The 19892-nt window shown below is 39.1% G+C and overlaps 1 protein-coding gene across 25 annotated transcripts in view; it reads left to right on the forward strand.

Moving 5' to 3' along the window:
- PAH (phenylalanine hydroxylase) overlaps window positions 1-19892 on the forward strand; it is a 361485-nt gene that overhangs the window by 119305 nt on the left and 222288 nt on the right. For 24 of the 25 annotated variants that reach the window (XM_072973153.1, XM_006205894.4, XM_072973150.1 and 21 more), the window contains one exon: window positions 15052-15121. The exons of the other annotated variant lie outside the window; for it this stretch is intronic. The gene's annotated coding sequence lies outside the window, so the exon portion shown is untranslated. The remainder of the gene's footprint in view (window positions 1-15051; window positions 15122-19892) is intronic. 25 annotated transcript variants of the gene reach the window in all.

A 19892-nucleotide genomic window follows, 5' to 3' on the forward strand; every position in this document is an offset into this window, starting at 1 on the left:
AAGGGGACGTTTAGACCATTGTTATATGCCATGGTATCTCCCTCAAAAAGTTAGGTATCATTCAACAAGCCATCACAAAACATCTTCAATAGCCCCTAAGTCATCATCAAGACAAAAAGAAAAATAGAGGAGGGATCACAGATTTATGCTAATGTATTACGTTCTGTGATATCAAGGAGAACTATTTAAGACACTACAGGACAAATAACTTGTTTCTTTGGCAACATTGAAAGCATCACAAGAAAAAGATAAAGGAAGGGCATACAATTAAAAGAGAAATCTATCAACTACTTCATTGCATGGAACCACACTTAGGTCTAAATTTGAACAAATAAACTGTAAAAAAAAGAAAAGCATATTTATAAAGCAATGAAATAAATGTGAACACTAGATATTTGATGATATCAAGGAAAATTATTAAATTTGGTGAGTGTTAATATTATTAAAATTATATTTTAGAACAGGAGTCAGGTCAAATACTCTTTTCTCTTACCTAAACATTTAAAACTATAAACTATTGCAAAGGGAAATTAAAGAAGATCTAAAAAAATGAAGAGATACATCATGTTCATGGATTGGAAAACTCAAAATTGTGAAGATGGCAGTTCTAGAATTGATCTATAGATGAAATGCAATCCAAATGGTAATCCTAGCATGCTTTAAAAATGAAATAAATTGACATGCTAATTCTAAAATTTGTAAGAAGAGCAAAGTATTTAGAATAGGCAAAATCATCTTGAAAAAAAACACAGGATTGGAGGGCTTATACTATCTGATTTCAAGCCTTATAATAAAGCTAGAGTAATCAAGACAGTTTGGTATTGGCATAAGGTCAGACATACAGACAAATGGAGCAAAATAGAGAGTCCAGAACTAGATGCACACCATATGGTCAAAGTTTCTAAGAAATTTTGGAGAAATAGTAACAAATGATTACCTGTATGGAAAAAAAAATAGAAGAAACATTAACCCTTAGGCCTCACACCGTGCACAAAATTTAATTCAAAATTAATCAAATGCTTCATTGTAAAAGCTAAAACTATTAAACTTGTAGAAGAAAACATAAAAAAAATTTTGTGACATTGGGTTATAGGCAAAAATTTCTTTAATAGGACATAAGAAGTATACTTCATGAAAGAAAACAATTTTAAAATGTACTTTATAAATTTTTTTAAAATACACAGTTAAGGAAGCAAAAAGGCAAGTTATAGACAGAAAAAATACTTGTAAAACATGTATTTGACAAAGAACTTGTGTATTAGTGATCTATTACGGTATAACAAATTATCCTCCAAACTTAGCAGCTTAAAGGAACATTTATTATCTCACACTGTTTCTGAGACTTGGAAATCTGAGAATGCCTTAGGTATTTTCTTCTGGCTCAGACATTTCACAAGATTTCTGTCAATTGTCTTCAGGACTGTTCATATACCCAGAGGGAACCTTAATTTGAAAAGATAAATGCACCTCAGTGTTCGTAGCAGCACTATTTACAATAACCAAGACATGAAAACTATGTCCATCAACAGATGACTAGATAAAGAAGTTCTGGTATATTTATACAATGAAATACTACTCAGACATAAAAAATAATAAAATAATGTCATTTGCAGCAACCTGGATGAACCTGAAGATTGTCATTCTAAGTGAAGTAAGCCAGAAAGAGAAAGAAAAATACTATATAATAAAACTTATATGTGGAATCTAAAAAAAAAGACAAATGAACATATTTATAAAACAGAAACAGACTCAGAGACATAGAAAACAAACTTATAGTTACCAGGGTGGGGAAGGGGTGGGAAAGGATAAATTGGGAGTTCAAGATTTGCAGATAGTAATATATATATAAAATAGATAGAGAATAAGTTCATACTGTATAGCACAGGGAACTATATTCAATATCTTGTAGTAACTTAATGGTGAAAAAGAATATGAAAATGAATATATGTATGTTCATGTATGACTGAAGTATTATTCTGTACACCAGAAATTAACACAGCATTATAAACTGACTATACTTCAATTAAAATATATATACAAAAAAAAAAGAGGCAAAGGAATTTCACAAGCAATAGCCGTTGGAAATCCCAGGATGATAGTGCTGCAGATTAAGAGAGGAAACAGATTCTAGGTGAGGAGAGGTGGAAGTGGTAGAATACCTGAGTATCTGACTGTGTGGGAAAGAATATCAAGAAGGGACTCATAGTTTAGTTGATGCGTTTGGGGAGTTATCACAAGTATAGAAAATTATACAAATGGAAAATGAAGTGATTGACTCAAGGTAGAAGTTGGGCAAGGGGAAAAATATAACTATAGTTCATGAGTTGACTCAGCAAAGAACGATATTTGCCTAGACATAGTATGAATATTTGATATTGATTTAACCTAAAATTGTGACAATAGTATAATTTGGGATAAGTGAGAGAGGAAAGCTAGGCTGGAGGAACCTAAAAGTGACAGATTGTCATCTGTTGAATTAGGAAGACAATAGAAAGTGTCAAAATCGACATAGCTGCGGAGACATATTGTTTAGAAATATGAAAGAAACATCCAAGAGGGCAGAAAGAAGTTGCCTTTAAAGAGTGGGGCTGGGTTTTTTTTAACACACTGGTTCTGTTACCTCAGTAAATTATGTATGTGTTGTTCTTTGATAAAAGCAAAATTTAATCTCACTGGGAAAGAAATGGTTTGGAGCATAAAAACTGAAAATCAAAAAGAGAGAAAACACTTCTTTCCATTCCACGTTCATGAGTGCTTGCTGAATTAAAGGTTTAAGCCAGACCCACAGGGCTGACTGGCCACACACAACAAGGAAGAATGACATAAAGGCGTCATCAGGGACGAATGAAAGGTTGAGCCCCTCGAATCTGCTGGGAGGAAATTTTAGGAATGAGAGTTTCTCCAAAGATTGCCCTTGAGACCTCTCCTTTGAAAAACGGTCCCAATTCTGTGACTCAATATTAGCTGTTGCAACAGGATAAGTCAGATTCGGGGCAATTTAAGAATGGATGATGCTGGTAGAATTTTATTGGCTTACAAATCATCTTCTATTAATCTTATGTCCTAAGGATTGTGTGACATAAGCTAACAAATGGAGACCAGCGATAGAAACTTTGCAGGAGAGGTACTTACATACACAGCTTTCTAATGAATTATATATATTTTAAAGTTCAAAGCTGGAGTCTGTTTTGTTCTCTGCTGTGTCTCCTAGACCATGTTATAATCACCCATACACTGAATATATGGAGATACAATGAGTATCATTCCACCTAATGGAATGAATGAATGGAAACCACTGGATTTTAAGGAATTTTTGTATTTCTGAGTGAGGTAAACAGCTAGTGTATCTTATAACAGATTATTGAAGCTGCATCATTACAACAAATACAGATATATTGGGTACATACTGTAAAAAGCTCATTTTAAAAATCAGCAGTTCACATTCTGTTGGTAACCTCTCACCCCCCAAACCGCATTAGAGGGTTGTATTACTGATCCTCAAATTTCATCTTTTGACCATTTTACTATTGGTTTTTGTTTTTGTTTTTGTTTTCTACCAAGCTTGGGAAGTTCTGTGGCAAGGAATTGGACAGGAGCAGTCCATCTTGACTAAATCAGTTAGAAGCATTAACAGTCTAGTTGTGACCTAGATAAAAAGAAATTCACTTTGTTTCTATGAAAATGAGGAGATTAGAAAAAGGGAGAAACTCTGTCCAGGCGGATAATTCTTCCTCACTTTAAGAGCTGAGGGCTTTTCTAATGAGGATTGCTAAACCCGTTTTACATCACACAGAGTCCAACATTGCCACCTGCTTAGAGCGAGAGCACATTGAGTAAAAATAACAGAAGTGAATGCAAGAAGTTACCCCCAAATGGCCCTTCTTGAAGATTAAAATGGGAAAATAAAAATACACTTTCTTTTGCAAACATATGGGTGAAGAATGAAATGGCTGTTGTTCTGAATGTTTTCCTAAATTAAACCTGACCAGAGTCCAAAAGAAAGGTGTCTAAGAGAAGGCCCATAAATGACTCTGGGGAAAAAATGTCAGTCTTAATATTTAATCAGTCTTTCCTCTAACTGACATTTTTCTTTAGTCAACAATGTAAAAACATTGCAGATCTGACAGTTGTTTTTTTGTGGGGCATAAAAACACTTTGTGGTTTATATAAATGTAGTAATTCTCTAGATTACCATTTCATGGTACACTGCACGCCAAAGAAAGCAACCTGTGTCTTTTACTCAAAAGGGTGGGTGGGTGGAGAAGGGCTAAAAGGGGGTTGTGGGAAGCCCCCAGCCCCAGAATATAATCAGATAAAGCGAGTGACTTGGTATTAGTATGTTAGCTTTGTCTAAGTCCTAGCATCTTCAGTGGGCCAGCCCTCTCTTCATTTGTCACCCCAGCGCACCTTTTGTGCAAATAATTTCCCATTGGTATTACCCAGAGCTTGGAGTCGATGGCCGACTAGCCTCTTTGCTTGTACCATTATTTCCAGCAAGCTTGCTACATCTGCAATAAATCCTGGTGGATTTGAGGGTGGACTGAGGAAGTATGAGTGACAGAATGAGGTGATAAGGGCTGGCTTTGGCTGAAACAAAAGCTTTCCCATTCTGCCCTGATGTGGCAGAGTCTTGGTCTCTGAAGATTTGATTTGATCAAGTTTTTACCAGCTGTCTGATGTGGAGTTCGAGCAAATTTAAAATGGAGCCCACGAGCATTTCTTTCATTCTCTGCTAAGCTTGTCTATAAGTACCAGTGATGAAAATCTCGTTCTTAGCCTTTTTATGTGGTGATGGGGAACACTGTATATCCAAGGTGGGTTGGCTGTGCCAAGAAACTGTTACAAGTGATAGACCCAGATGAAAAGGCCGGCTCTGGCTTTATACAGCAGCCACGGACTGTTTTCAGGTGTGGAAGCAAGAAATGTGGTTTAATCAAAATTTCTCAGCTTGGTTGCAAAGGGGCTATGATGAGCTCTTCAAAGCAGAGTCGTTTTTAAGCAAGATCAAATCCGTGCTGTCATTTTATATAAGTTTTGCTCCTCTTGGGTTTTATTTTTCCTTTTATCCAGCAAAGCTTAGCTTAGAAGTGGTGTCTGTTTATCAGTGATGGCTCATCTTGTCCGTGTGTGTGTGTGTGTGCTCAGGTGCATGCATTTCAGCATAAAATGAAGGGAATGTGGCTTCGAAAAAGCATATTGCACAAGAATCTGCACAATTGCTGTGACTTTTTCATGTGGTGCTTGGGATTTCAGAATCCCTTGCTAGGATTCTGTATCAAGTCAGAATAGTCTGGGTTATGACTTGATAACAAATACTTCTAAAATCTCAGTGGTTTACAATGACAAAGGATGACTTGTTGTCCATGTTATGTGTCTGCTGTGACCAAATGTGCCTTCTACTTCCCCACTGAATCCATATGTTGAAGCCCTAGTCTTTGATGTGATGGTTTTTGGAGGTGGACCTTTGTGAAGTAATTAAGTTTAGATGAAGTCGTGAGGGTTCTACCCCCATGATGGAATTGGTGACCTTACAGAGGGTTGGAGAGACTACTCTGTCTCTCTGTCTCTCTCTGCCATGTGAGGATACAGCCAGAAGACAGCTGTCTGCAAACCACAAAGAGAGCTCTCACCAGATCTCCAACATGCCAGTACCTTGATCTTGGACTTTTCAGCCTCTAGACTGTGAGAAATAAGTGTTATTTGCTTAAGCCACACAGCTTCTGGTATTCACTGTAGCAGCCCAAGCTGAGTAAGACAGTGTCCTTCATGGGCCAGCTGTGCTCTGAGCTGGGACCTTGGTGGATGAACATTGCTTGTGCAGGGGGAAGAGGGAGAATGACAAATCGTGCAGTGACTCTTAAAATCTCCATTTATAGAAACATGTTTCTCCTCCGCACACATTTCCTTGAACAAAGTGTATCACAGAGCTAATCTTTGCATCAGTGAGGTGGGGAAAGCTGAGCATTCCATCAGGAAGGAAACAGGACAGCTTGGAGTCACAGTGTTACAATCTCCAGCAGCCCTCAATTTCCCCATATGTAAGGTGAGGGAATTAGATGTCTCTGATTCCTTTCAGTGACACCACGAGACAGCAGTTCGGATTACAGAGATCTGATGGAGATGTTCCCGTGTGTAGAAAGCTCCAGGACCATCACAGAATGGCTGATGAATGCTTGGCTGGCTGAGGGATACATGTGTCACAGCCAAATAACTGTTGTGGAAAAATGCAAAACAAAAAAACCAAAAAACAAAAACAAAACCCCACAAAGAACCTAGGAGAAACTGTTTTCAAATATTGCACTTCATTTAAATCAGAAATTTTTTCCTCCCTCCATGAGGAAAGTCATTTTTAATCCTTTTTTGTGTGTGATATATAACACTTAATAGAAAAGATCCAAAAAGATGAATGTACAGCTTAATTAATTATTATAGAGAGAACATGTATACAACTGAAATCCAGTTCTAAAGACAGAACATTGCTGGTATTCCAGAAGCCCAAACTGTCTCTTCCCAGTAGCATCTCCCCTCACTCATTTTCTTCTTAAAGATAACTGGTAAAGGCTTTCTTAGCGTTTTCTGCACACAGACTCTAAGTTGGAAAGTTTTAGGCAGAAGGTTTACTGGATATGTTCTTGGGATAGACACCTAGAAGAAAGTCAGGAAGGCAAGATGAGGAAAGGGAGAGCTGGCCCACAATGTGGCTGCACCAGAGGCGGTAGCCAGTCCCACAGGGGTCTCTGAGATGGATTAGCCCTTAGAGTTGTTCTGAATCGAGGCGAGTGGGGCTGGGCTTTCATAGTCCCACATGGGCCAGTTATTAGACATTAGCCAACCCCCAGGGAGGGTATGTGACCTTGAGAATACAGTTCTCTGTGGCCAGGGGTAATGCCCAATGAGGGACCACTGTTATGAATCTCACCATAACTAGCTCCTGGCCCACATTTTTATGCGTGTGTCTCTAGGGTAGACAACCAGGAGTGGCGCTGCTGGGATATGGGCTTTACATGCTTTCAATTTTCCTAGGTGATGCCAAACAGCTTACTTCCCCACCATTGTTCCATATCTTCATCAACACTTAGTATTTTTGTTGTTGTTGTTTGTTTTCAATGTAGCCATCTGGTGGGTATCAGCCATGTCTCATCACGGTTTTGTTTTCCATTTCCTTGGTGACTAATAATTTGAGCACCTTTTTATGCATTTTTTTAATCCACTTAGATTCCAATCTCTTTTGTGAGGAGCCTGTTTTTGTCTATTTTTCTCTTGAGTTTTCTCTTTCTTTTTGAACTAAGTAAGACCTTTATTTATTTTAGTTGTATAAAATATTACAAATTAGCTAAATATTGCAAATAGCTTTTCTACTCTGTGGCTGTCTTTTTACCCTCTTAATGATATCGCAGTAGTTCTTAATTTTAAAGGAATCAAAATTTATGATCTTTTTTCTTTTAGTTAGTGCCTTTTTTGGGCATCTTATGCAATGTATTTACTTTAACTTTGCTTAAGTAGTCTAGATTCAGATACCTTGTGAAATACACTTTCTCATTCAATTCTGTGATAAGAAGGTATCTAGTGCTGTTCTTTTGTTTAAAAAGCACTTTGAGTATCTGGAGAGAGAAATGATTTTCTTTGCAGAGAGATAAATTTACCTTTCTTTTTACTTCAGATTCTTTTAGTTTTGACCATTGAATCCACAGGGAAGTGGTGCTATTATTTATTTATTTATTTATTAACATTTTTTATTGATTTATAATCATTTTACAATGTTGTGTCAAATTCCAGTGTTCAGCACAATTTTTCAGTCATACATGGACATATACACCCTCATTGTCACATTTTTTTCTCTGTTAGTTACCATAATGTTTTGTGTAAATTACCCTGTGCTATACAGTATAATCTTGTTTATCTATTCTACAATTTTAGAGAAATCAACTTGCAAGGATGGGCAAATGCCATTTAAATACAGTTAAGTTTTTGAAGTTGAAATCTCTTTTCAAGTGACGTGATCGTTGGAATAGTTAAAAGGAAAAAAAAATTAACACTTAGCAGGAGACAGCAAAGAAAATTTGTCACATACAAGCTGGAAAAATGAACAGATCCAAACGGGTTTAGATGAGTTCATGAATTGATGGTTTTCTAATGGGTTTACCTACGGAAGTTGAGATTTTTAGGGTCCATCCATAACCTTTTAAGAGTTATGTCACTCAGGGCAGTGACTCCCAGCAGTTCCTTAGAGCCATCTCATTGGACATTAGTAAGGCCATTTGACCCTGACATATTCCAAACTGCTAATTCCCCTTTTCCCTATGCATCTCCCAAGACCAAGATTGCAGGCATGAATTTAAGATGGTGGAGGCTGAAGCTGTGCCTTCAAGTTGGAGTTGGAATTGTGCATCTTGCTGGTTTTGCCAGCGGAAGGAGTGATTTTGTCATCATTGATGTTGTAGCTTCTAGGAGGAAGGTGGAAGGAGGAAGAAGCTTGGTCCTGAGGCTGGGCTTTTTATCCAATCATGTCCTTTCTACTAAAAATAGATTTCTGCTCTCCCCCTCTACCCCTTTGCCATCCTCTGGCCTAAAATGTTGGGTACTCATCTTTCTTAGGGATACGTCTCTATTTTCAGTAGACGTTTTGTTTCTCTTATCTCTACTATAACCCGAAGGTCAAGAGTCAGGGATATTGGGCCACCATGCCTTTCCTTTTGTCACTGTCTGGTACTAATTAACATGGGAATTTCTATGCTCTTATATTTGGTAAACTCAGCCTAATATATTGTACTGCAGTATTTCTATTGGTGACTTCTCATTTATATGTCCCAGGTAGGGGTTCCATCTGAAAAGTTAAACTTCCATTTCAGATTTAAGAAAGGACATGAGCAAACCATGAATTCCAATTAATTAACCTGAGAGGAAGTCCTTTTAAATTATGAGCTTTAACTGCTCAAGTCTCCACAAGTTTTGATGAGGTTAAGCTGCTTGGCTTCAATCACAACTGAAAATCAGCATTTTCTTAGTAGCCTTTATAGGGGCCCAGTAAATATTGCTTTTCACTGCCTAGGTTCTGAAGCAAGTTGTGAAAGTAAAGGAGTTGAGAACTACAGTAAAAAAAACCTGTAATAATATGCCCTGTGATAATGCAGGATTAGAAGTTGGAGCAGTTCTCTGTCCAGCCTCCTTTCTCAAGTTTCAAGGGGAGAGGTAATGTGGAGGGAAGGGCAAACAGGTGAGGAAGCTTCTGGCAGCCCCCTCTTGAGAAATGGGGAGGTGAAGGGTGGGTCTCCATATCACCAGTTATTTTCCTGGCCCAAAATCCCTGAGTCAGGATGAAAAAAACAGGTATCAAATATCCGGGAGAGTCTGGAGTTGCTGCAACCACCCTGGAACTCCCAATCAGCCACAAAATCTTGACTCAGTGATCCTCAATGGGGTGGTGCCAGGATAGATTTAGATCACACCTTGGAGCAACAGAACTGCCGACCAGCTAGCTACTGAGGCCCACCTGGACTGTTCCATCAGTCTCGTTATTAGCTGACTGCATGTCAGTGACTGAATTATTTGGTCCCCACTTAACTCTGTTAAGTCAGGATTTGACCTTCAGTCCTGTATTACCCATGAGGTTATGTTAAAGGATGTAGTTTAGTTTGAGACAACTAAGTCTTCTGGCTGAACCCTAGAAGGTGACAGATTTATCCCCCAAAGAGAAACAATGCCCCCACATTAGAGTTAAGGGAAGGACAACCAGAGTTGAGACTTACAGCATAGAAGAGCAAACGAACTTACTGTGAGCAGTCCTCTTTGAAAAGGAAACATGGAAGAACTGAGTGAAGCATATTCTTCCCAAATATTCCAATTAAAATCAACTGTTGAAACCCATAGATCTTCTCTTGATCAGACATAGGCTAAGTGCCCTCGAGGTATTTTTAGGATGCATGATCGCAAATCCTTTGTCTCTCTACATTTATAAAATCTTGGAAAGAAGCAATACTTATAGAGACAGAGCTGAAAAATGGGCAGACTGAAATTTTCTCCAGGTCATTGACTTTCAAAAGAATTTAATTTGTTTAAAAACTCTTTAGTAAAAATCTTTTTTTGTTGTTGTTTCTGGAAGGTGGAAAGTCAAACAGAGGCTCCAGCTGAAGTGGGACTTGGGAGGACACAGATCTCTTTTCACTTGTCCCTGATTCTTGCAAGCCTCAGAGAGAGCTCCAGGGGGTCACTGGGACTCTTCCAGGGCTCAACAGGAAATCAATGCTGTAAAGAAACGGAAAAATTTCCCTGGATTAATCCAGGGCTATATAAATCTAGATTACCAGACTTTGGTTTTAGACCCTGCTAGAGTTACTTTTACTAAATTATATTTGGTTATAATGTCTTCAGCTTATACTAAAACAGGTAATGAAAAAACAAACAGGCATACATGACTAATTTTATTTATTGTAAGGATACTATTGAGGATGTTGCTCACCATATGAAATAGTGTCCTTATTATGAAGACCTATGGGAGAAATTTCTCTGATTCTGATTTCTAGGAATAGTTGCTCTTTTTCTAAACATCTGGCTTGTTTTAATCAATAAATACTGTAAACCTTGAAAATAACTATCTTAATCAGTTCTGGCTGATATAATAAAGCACCACAGACTTAGTGGCTTATCAACAGCAGAAATTTATTTTTCATAGTTCTGGAGACTGGGAAATCTGAAATCAAGGTGCTGGAAGGTTTGGTGTCTAGTGAGGGCTTACTTCCTGGTTCATAGATGGCTATTTTCTTGTGTCCTCACAGATGGAAAAGGAATGGGAGCTCTCTGAGGCATCCTTTAATTTTATAGGGGCACTAATTCCACTCATGAGGGCTCCACCCTTAAAATCTGATCATCTTCCAAAGGCCACACCTCCAAATACTATCACATTGGAGAATAGGATTTCAATATATGAATTTGGCAGGGGAATATAAACATTCAGTCTATAGAAAAAAGTGTTCATGTTTCTCTGTTTGTACTGGCTGCTGAAAAGTTTAGACCCAGATTAGTGACCTGCCTGAAGCAAGTGGATGCATTTCATGCATTAACCCCAACCTTTACTTTATTTTATGTTTCTGACTGTATCCTTTGATCTATATATTAATTAAGAGTCTATTTTGGCAAGGGACAGAAAACCCAACTCAAACTGTCTGGAGCTAAAGATGAGATTGATCCCACTCAAGACACATGGATGAGAGGGATTAATTACCAAAGGAAATTCAAAATAGTCTTAGCAAAAGAAGAGAAATGGATTCACCAAGCAATACGCCAGGAGTTTTACAACTCTATTTTACAGCTCTTGTGGTAGCAAGATGGCTGCTGTGACTCCAAACCTCACATCAAATCACCACTAAATCAAGTGAAAGAAAGGAAGATTCTCTCTCCTCGAAGCTGTGGGAAATGTCTAATTTTTTTCTCACTTGATCTGTTCAGGTTAAATGCCTACTCCTGAACCAATTCAGTGGAAACACTGCCTGGCTTAAGCAACCCTTAACCAATGAACTTAATGCTGTAACATGGGTAGAACTGAATAGAATTGGTTCTCTTGACCTCACCATTCCTGCTTAACCTTTCCCATACCATTTTCTGCAGAGTTTACCTACTTCATATCTGTTTCTTTACAGCTTTGCCCTAAGCTATGATGGGTCAATCAGATAACTAATCCCTGCTCAGCTGGTAACTTCCAGATAACATAATGCGTTAACCTCATTTACAAGTCTCTTAAAGACCCATAAATGCGGAGGCCCTGGCTTACTTTTTATTTAAGGACATAAAATGGAAGCAAGAACAAGGCTAATAAAAACACACATAGTATTGAGTCCCACTACTTGCTATTGGTGGTGAGCAAGTCTGTGTTTTGCTTTTAAGTGTCTCCAAAGAAGAGGGAAAACAGATCAGTCCTGTAAGTCTCAGTGTCCATGAGTTGAAAACAAAATAGCAGAAGAGGAACACTACTATTATTAGCTATCAGACAGAAACAACCATTGGAAGAGTGTGTTGGGAATGTAATGAACACCCTCAGCAGCATCCTTATGATTGACACAGTGACAAAATGGGAAGAGTCTTTCTTCATAGGGAAGCTCAGTTAAGCTTATGGCATTTCCCAAATCCAATTTAGCGTTTTCCTAAATGTGTCTTAGCTCTTCTACACACATGTAGGTTGGAGGAGGGCAGGACAGGGGTACGAGATTTGATGGTTTAACTTCAGTGAAGGGTAGATAAATAAGTCTATTACATATCTTTCATGCAGTCTTCATAAATGCTATTTCTCATTCATTTTTGATGTGTGTTGTGCAACTCCAGAGCTAGGCAGTGCCTGGTACAGTGTAGAGTTCATTGAGTGAATAAAGAAGATTATGCTGACACTCGCATGATTTAGGTAGAACTAACCTTGCTGGCTCCATGAGGACTGATGTCAGCCAGTGGATTAACTCCTTTCCAATCTACACAGGACACTGATGTGTTAAACTGAAAACAACTACAGCAACATCGCCCAAGCTTCCATCTTTCTAATTTACGGAGAGCAATGTGTTGCCACTTATAAGATTCGGAAATTTTTTCCTCCAAAATTCCACTTACAGGAAGCTGGTGCTTTTACACTGCTTCTCGTCTTTTCAATTGCGTATCTGCCATTAAAGAGATAATGCTTCCTAATCCAATCTCAGCTCCCTGTATTTTTTAATTGGTTAGGACAGAAAGTAAGTAGCAATTAGTCAATTTATTCAAAATTCCTAGGCTGTACTCACTTGGAATTCTGAATCAGTATTATAGGAGGTCAGAGCCCTGGTATCCGCATTTTAGTAAGCAAGCTGGATTCAAATCCCACTCCAAACTCTATTTTACCTAATGAAGTAAACTGCCTTTCAGTTTTTAATACCTTACAATAAAACCATAATTTAAGTCAGTGTTTTTTCTACCTTTGGTTCATTGTTGCCCTCCCAAGGAGCATTTTAGGTTTTTTTTTCCTTACATGCCACCCACCTTCTCCTCCTCCTGCCATAAAATTTTAGTAGCACAAATAGAGCATGAATATGTTTATATACTGTAGTCTTTTGAAGAGCTATAAACCATTGTAATATTTAAGTGTTTTTGAACCCCCCCAATAAATTTTCACTCCTTTGGGGGAAATGTTGGCCTCACTGGGAACACATGGTTCAATTTTAGTATATGTGCTGCTGACGTGAGCACAAGGGAACACATGGTTCAAATCAGTTTTTTTGGAAGCCCATAGAGCCATCCATCCATCCACTGTGCCGGTGGGCACCAGAACCCAACATGCTCCCTATTCACTCCAACTCTTCTCCTCCACCTTCAAGCCATCCCTCCTGAGGGTCCTCTATGGGTCAATAGCACTGCACCAGTCTAAGCCAGAAATCTGGGGACCATTCTAGCCTCTCCTCTCTCCTGACCCTGTTGTTTACCTGCTGTACACTTGAGAAACATGAATCTTCTTCCACAACCTAGCTGCCAAATCCCTCATTCTGAACATCATTCTTTCTTCCCTAAATGGTTGCAGTCGTCCACCAACCAGATTCCCATCTCCTACCTTCAAATCCGTTTACATGAAGATGTAGTGGAATGCAGATCAGACCTCCTCACGCCCCTGCTTTAACCTTTCAGGGACTCCTTGATGCTTCTAAGATGAAGTACAGATACTCTAAAATGGTGGCTAGACCTTCCAAAGTTTGGTTCCCCTGTCCTGTCTCTCCTGCATCCTCTCATTTGCTGTCCTCACATTTAGTGTTCCCGTTCTGCTGAACCGCTCATTCCACTATTGTATACTTCCTTACGTGATTCCTTCCTGGAATTCCTTTCTCACTGTTAACTGGTTTATTCCTCCATATCTTTTAAAACTCATCCCAGTCTTCATCTCCTTGAAAAGCCCTTCCTTAGAGCCCAGATTACGACAGAGGCTCCTCCCCAGCAGCCCCAGACAGTTCTGAGTTTCTTTTTTGCAGCATTGCTTTGAAAACAGGTCTGTCTCCCATTAAATCCCAAAATGGTTGATAGCAGCAGCCACCTCTTTTTATCTTTCTTTCTCCATAAGCTAGCGGAGTGCTGGGCATATGACAAATGTTCAGTAAAATATTAGCTGAAATAAACTGAATACACTTCCCCAGGTTGGGGAGTACCAATTAGTATTAAAATGGACCAAAAAAAGCAGGTGCCCAGGAAGGAAATAGAAAGAAAGCACAGGCTTTGATCATCCACCAGTGGGATAATTGCTTCTAAGCAATTCAGATTGAATCAGAGTTGTTCGTAAAAAATGCCAAAACAACTGGTCAGTTCATTGGAAAAGTCAGCCAATTGGCATCAGGGAAACCAAAACATTCAACCAGTGATTTCACCAGGCTTATGACTTTTCAGCAGGTGTCCACGCAGCCTGTGATAGAAGAAGTTACTGATCACTCTTTGTTCATTTCGACTTTCTCCTCCTTCCTTACCCTCCCACAGACCTCACAGCCTATGCTGGTGTTTTAGCATCGGTGTGAAAATACAAACATTTAAAAACATCCATATTAGAAAATTCCTGAAACTGGCAAGAAAATTGCCTAAACTGTCCTCCATAGGAAAAGGCGAGTTTAACCAAGTTGCTCTAAAAGCATGAGCCCCTTTTAGGTTTTGGACACGTGGCCTGTCTGGCTGAATGGACAGAAAGTCTGAATGTGTGAGAGCAGCTCAAAACAACAACCCAAACAAGACTGCCATTCTCACTCCCCGCAGACCACCGCTCAGAAAGGCTGCTATCCGACGGGTCCTACATGCTAAGTAACTCCTATTCTTAGTTCATGTTGACTTGGTGGCTCGAGCCAGGTGAAAAGACAATTGACCCAAACAGCCCAGAGGAGCTCAAAGCTTCACTAACGAGGTGAATCTTTTCTAAGCCCAGTCAGCATTGTCCAGTACTAAGTGCCACTTTCTAAAAATATATCTTTTGCGTAAAAGAAAAATTATTAAGAGAAGGTGGGGGTGGGCAGAAAAAGAGTTCTTTAATGGACTGTTTTGTTTTATACTTTTGTTATGTTGTGTGCTTTCTTGCAGGCGACTTTTTGGCGAATACTGTATCTTCAGCCAGGAGAAGTTGGCTGAGTACAAAAGGGCTTTTGAAGCAGTGAGTGTAAATTCAGACTCCTTTTCTTTTTTCCTTCCTTCCTTTCTTTGCCCTCTCTCTTCTCCTGTGTCTGGAGACCCGCTAAGCAGAAATAATAAGCACCGTTGCTTGCAGTACACGTCCCATGAATTACTCTAACATCAAATGTAACTTTAGAAGGCAGGCACGCTTTATTCTTCTCTGCAAAAGTTTCCCTATCCATTCTTTATTGACGTGTCGTGGTAAAGCTAAGTGATGTCCAGCCAGTCAGAACACACACACACACACACACACACGCGCGCGCGCGCGCGTGCGTGGCCATTAAGCAAATTAAAAGGGATGGGGATGACTAATACAGTACTCTTGGAATCCCCAATTTGATTAGTCTGAGTTTAATACACAAAAGCAGCGCCGGAGAAAGAGGGGAGGCGAACTGCTGTTTAATAACCTGTACAATTAAATTATGGTGATGAATTTAACTATTCTGGGCTTCTTAAAGGAGTCTTATTATCTGATTGCTTGTACAAGAAGGTCGGTTTTTCAGCAGGGTTTCTCAGTGTGTCCCTGAAAGGCTTACGGTGGCAGTTCTATGCTTTAAAAGCAGTTTCCTTCTCCCTTTTAGGACTGCTTGTCTCTTTCTCAAGCTTTGTCTGCAAATATTATTTAGACTGTCCTGGGGTCCTCACCTTTCTTCAGTTCTTTGGAAACCAGGAGTCAGAAAAGATAATGTAAGGAAAAGGGATTGGTTTTCCCTTTGGTAGCTGTAGATAGACGCTTTGGGGTGACTTTTGGTCAAAGGCTAACATGCTTTAGATTGTGGAGAGCATCTTGATTCTTTCTTTATGGAGGCCCATTTTGCCTCAGGAATTGAGGCATCTCATTAAACATCAGGGAGCACACTGTGTCAGAATTTCAGATGGTGAGACTTGATTTTCTAGGGACCAGGCCATCATATTTATCTCCTTCCTGGGAGTCATGGTTCTATTATGAAGCAGTGTGTGAATGTCCATCCAATAGTTCTTTATAGAAATGTGGCTTCCATTTGCCTTTGCTTTAAAGTTATACTTCAGGTGGCTGCTATCCCTATAGAGATTTACTCTATACAGTTCAGGGTACATTTCCATACACTGTTGAATGATGAACTAAAATGGAACAAGGGCAAGGGTGGGGAGAATTTTTGTACTTCTGGCCTCAAGCATAGCTTCCACTGGACCTCAGCCACTATGAAAAATTAGGCCTATTTATTTCCACATCAAGAGTGAGTTGATGACTAGTATTTACTCATAGTAACATCATTTTCCAGTGCAAAAGGTGGCAGCGTCTTATTGACACCTAAGTCCTGAGAAAGTTACATAGAATATTCCCATGTGGATACCAGACTTGACTTTGTTTCAAGGAAGTATATAGCATGAAGGTTAAGAGCACAGATTCTGAAAGACTCAACAGACATAGAAAACAAACTTATGGTTACCATGGGGGAAAGGGGAGAGTGTGGAGGGATAAACTGGGAGTTTGGGACTTGTAGATGCCAACTACTATATATAAAATAGGTAAACAACAAGGTCCCACTGTATAGCATAGGAAACTATATTCAATACCTTGTAATAGGCTATAATGAAAAAAGAATGTGAAAAAGAATATATGTGTGTGTGTATACACACACACACACACACACACACACACACACACACACACATGAATCACTATGCTGTACACCAGGAATTAACCCAAAATTGTAAACCAGCTATACTTCAATTTAAAGAAGAAAGAGCACACATTCTGAAGCCAGATGGCCTCGCTTCAAATCCTGGTTCTGTCACCACTGAATTCAGGATCTTCTCTGTGCTTTAGTTTCCTCGTTGCAAAATTGGGGTGATCACGATACCACAAAAAGTTGTTGTAAGAGTTCAGTGGCACATGTAAAGCTGTAGAACAGGTCCAGAGTTGTGAAATGGGGCCTGATGGTAATTACTGAGCATTTACTGGCTGCCAGGCAGTCTATAAAGCCTTTACTTGCATTATTGTCTCATTTACACAACCAATCTAAAATGCAGTTGTTACCATCTCTCTTTTAAGATGAGAAACTGAGGCTTGGCAAGACTAAGCAACTTTCCCAAGGTCAGAGGGATAGAAAGTAGTAAATCACAGCATTAAGTCTATGCATGTGAGTAGCCTGACTCTAAAACTCGTGTGCTTAACCACTTCTTATACAAATATATTTTCCTGGTCCCCAAGCATGTATCAGTCAGTAGGGTGGAAAACAGGGAAACAGTCAGCAGTATTTCCAAGAGGTGGTATTGAACCAGTGATGTAGAGGAAAACATGGCATGGCTGAAAGGGAGCAGAGAAAAGGCATTTCCACAATGGTTGGTGAAGATGACAGGACACCAGGTATCTGGCATTTACGATGCCTTAAGTCTTAAGTGGTCTCAGATGACGAGTGTCCAGCCTGGTGACCTGAGGTAGTCATGTGCTGGCTGTGGTTATCCTGGCTATTTTATCTTGCCTGGAGTCTTAGTATGTACTTAACTGTCTGACTCAATCATCTTGGGTCATGGTATCCGTCTCCTTGCCAGAGTTTGCATTGAAAAGATACTCCAGGGCAAAGTCAACTGATAAGCACTTCCTCTTTCTCATTATCATACATCCAATAAAGCCTGAAGAGTTGTGTGATTATCCATTAGATGTATCACTATTCTCATGATCCATGGGAGGGAGTTGAAAGTGGAGTCAAAGTAGGAATGATTCCCTTTTTTCCCTATTGGATTCTAAAACCTGGTGGATTCTTGAACTTCACTCAACTCTCTTTGGCAGTCCAAGCCACATAAACTCCTGGAGCTACATTCTAACAGCGGTGAAGATGGGCACCCAGTGTTTAAGGCATATGTATTTTAAACTTCTAGCTCCCTAATTCTTGGCAATGATGAGCTTTGCAAGATTTCCTTCTTTGAACTGTCTTTTCTTTGTGGTTTAGTAGATGTAATGTGGAATAGTGGGCTTGCACATAAGTGAACTTTGTCTTTACATTTTATTTGTAATTTGGGATCAGGGTGACTTGGAGTTTTGCCCCACCAGTTTTAGAAAAACAAAGGAGAAAACAGATAGACCATTTATAGAGAATACATTATTAAAGAAAAAATTACTCATGACACTTGTTAAAAGAATGGTAAAGAAGACTTCATTGAAGAGGAACTACTATAATGAGGATTTGTAGTTGGGGAGACAGATTGGGTTGAACTCCAAATACAACAAGGAAAATTTATAGCCAAGGATTGGGGTGGGGAAAGTAGATGGAAAATGACTAAGAGAAAACATGAGGGGTAAGGAGGGACTCTGGTTAAGCGGACCTAACAGGATTTGGCTGAAGACGGGCCAGGGTGATCGGACATCACGTGGCGGGTAGTGGAGGCTAAGGAACCCAATAGGGTATTGAAGGTGATCAGACGTGGAGTGCGGGGATTCTGGTAAAGCTGACTTAGCAGGATTCTCATTAGATCTGGACTGTCCAAGGAAGGACACGGGAGCCCACTGTAGAGCCCAGTCACAAAAAGAGCTCAGAAGAGCCTGACCAAGGTTAGGTCAAGGAGAGAATTTACCAATGTGCAGAATATTGTATGGTCTGCCTTTTCATTTTTGAATAAAACAGGTTAGACATTCTCCTGTCATATTTAGATATTTCTCTCTATTTTGGAACTGAGATTAAAGTGTGCATTTAGGGAATGTCCTGGATTACCTAACTACTAGGGGAAAACCTCCCCATAGTATATACTATGCTTGCATTTTGAACATAAACAAAATATAATGCATCTAAATTGACTGGATATCAATAATTACCATTTTTATGTGCTCATGATATGTCAAATAGTAAGCAGAAGAATTTCACACATAGGTGTGTGTGTGGCTACTCAAATGAAATTTTCTTTTCACTGGATATATGAAGCAACCATTAGTAAAAGAACAATACATAGGTCTTATTGGTTCCTTTAGAGTAAAATTCACCACCAACCTCCCCCAAATAAATTTCAAAAACTATTAAACCGGGAAATGATCCATCAAAATTCATTACAGTACTGCAGTCAACTCCATCACTCACAATGTGTGAACCAAGGCATCACTTGGTGAGACCTTCCAACACTTTCTCATCACTAGTCACTGAATTTTATTATTAAAAGTTTTATAACTGATAGAAGATAATTATTTGAAAATAAATTAGGTCTGCCTTCTTGTTTGGAGATGGAAAAAAGGATCATATTTTGATAACTTTCTTTACAAAATGGTGTTCAAATGTGTTAAAGTATTTGACGATTGTTCTTAACTAACAAGTGGATTTGAGAGAGAATGTTGATTAGTAGTCTGGATTCAGTCTTGAAACAGACTCTCTGTGTTTGAATCCTGGTTCTATCACCCATTAGTTCTGGGGCAAGATACTTAGCCCCCTCTGCCTTTATTTCCTTGTCTGTAAAGTGTGGATGTTGATGTTAATACCCACCTCAGGGATTACTTGGAGAATTATGTTACTTGATACCTGTAAAATACTTCGACCAGTTCTTGGTACATGACTCTTAGTTTAAACTTGAGTCTTGTTCTTCTGGTGTAGTTTGATTTGCACTGACTGGTTCTTTTTTCCTTACTTACAGTCAGTACTTATGAAATGCAATATTAATAATGCAGTTGACTCTGAATCCAAATACAGGCTATATCATTGGCTGTGTAACCTTTGGCAAGACACTTAATTTCTGAGCTTCCCCATCAATGAAATGGGAATAATAATTATCTTATAGGACTGTTATGA

The sequence above is a fragment of the Vicugna pacos genome, chromosome 12 (assembly GCF_048564905.1).
Source record: "Vicugna pacos chromosome 12, VicPac4, whole genome shotgun sequence".
NCBI lineage: Eukaryota > Metazoa > Chordata > Mammalia > Artiodactyla > Camelidae > Vicugna > Vicugna pacos.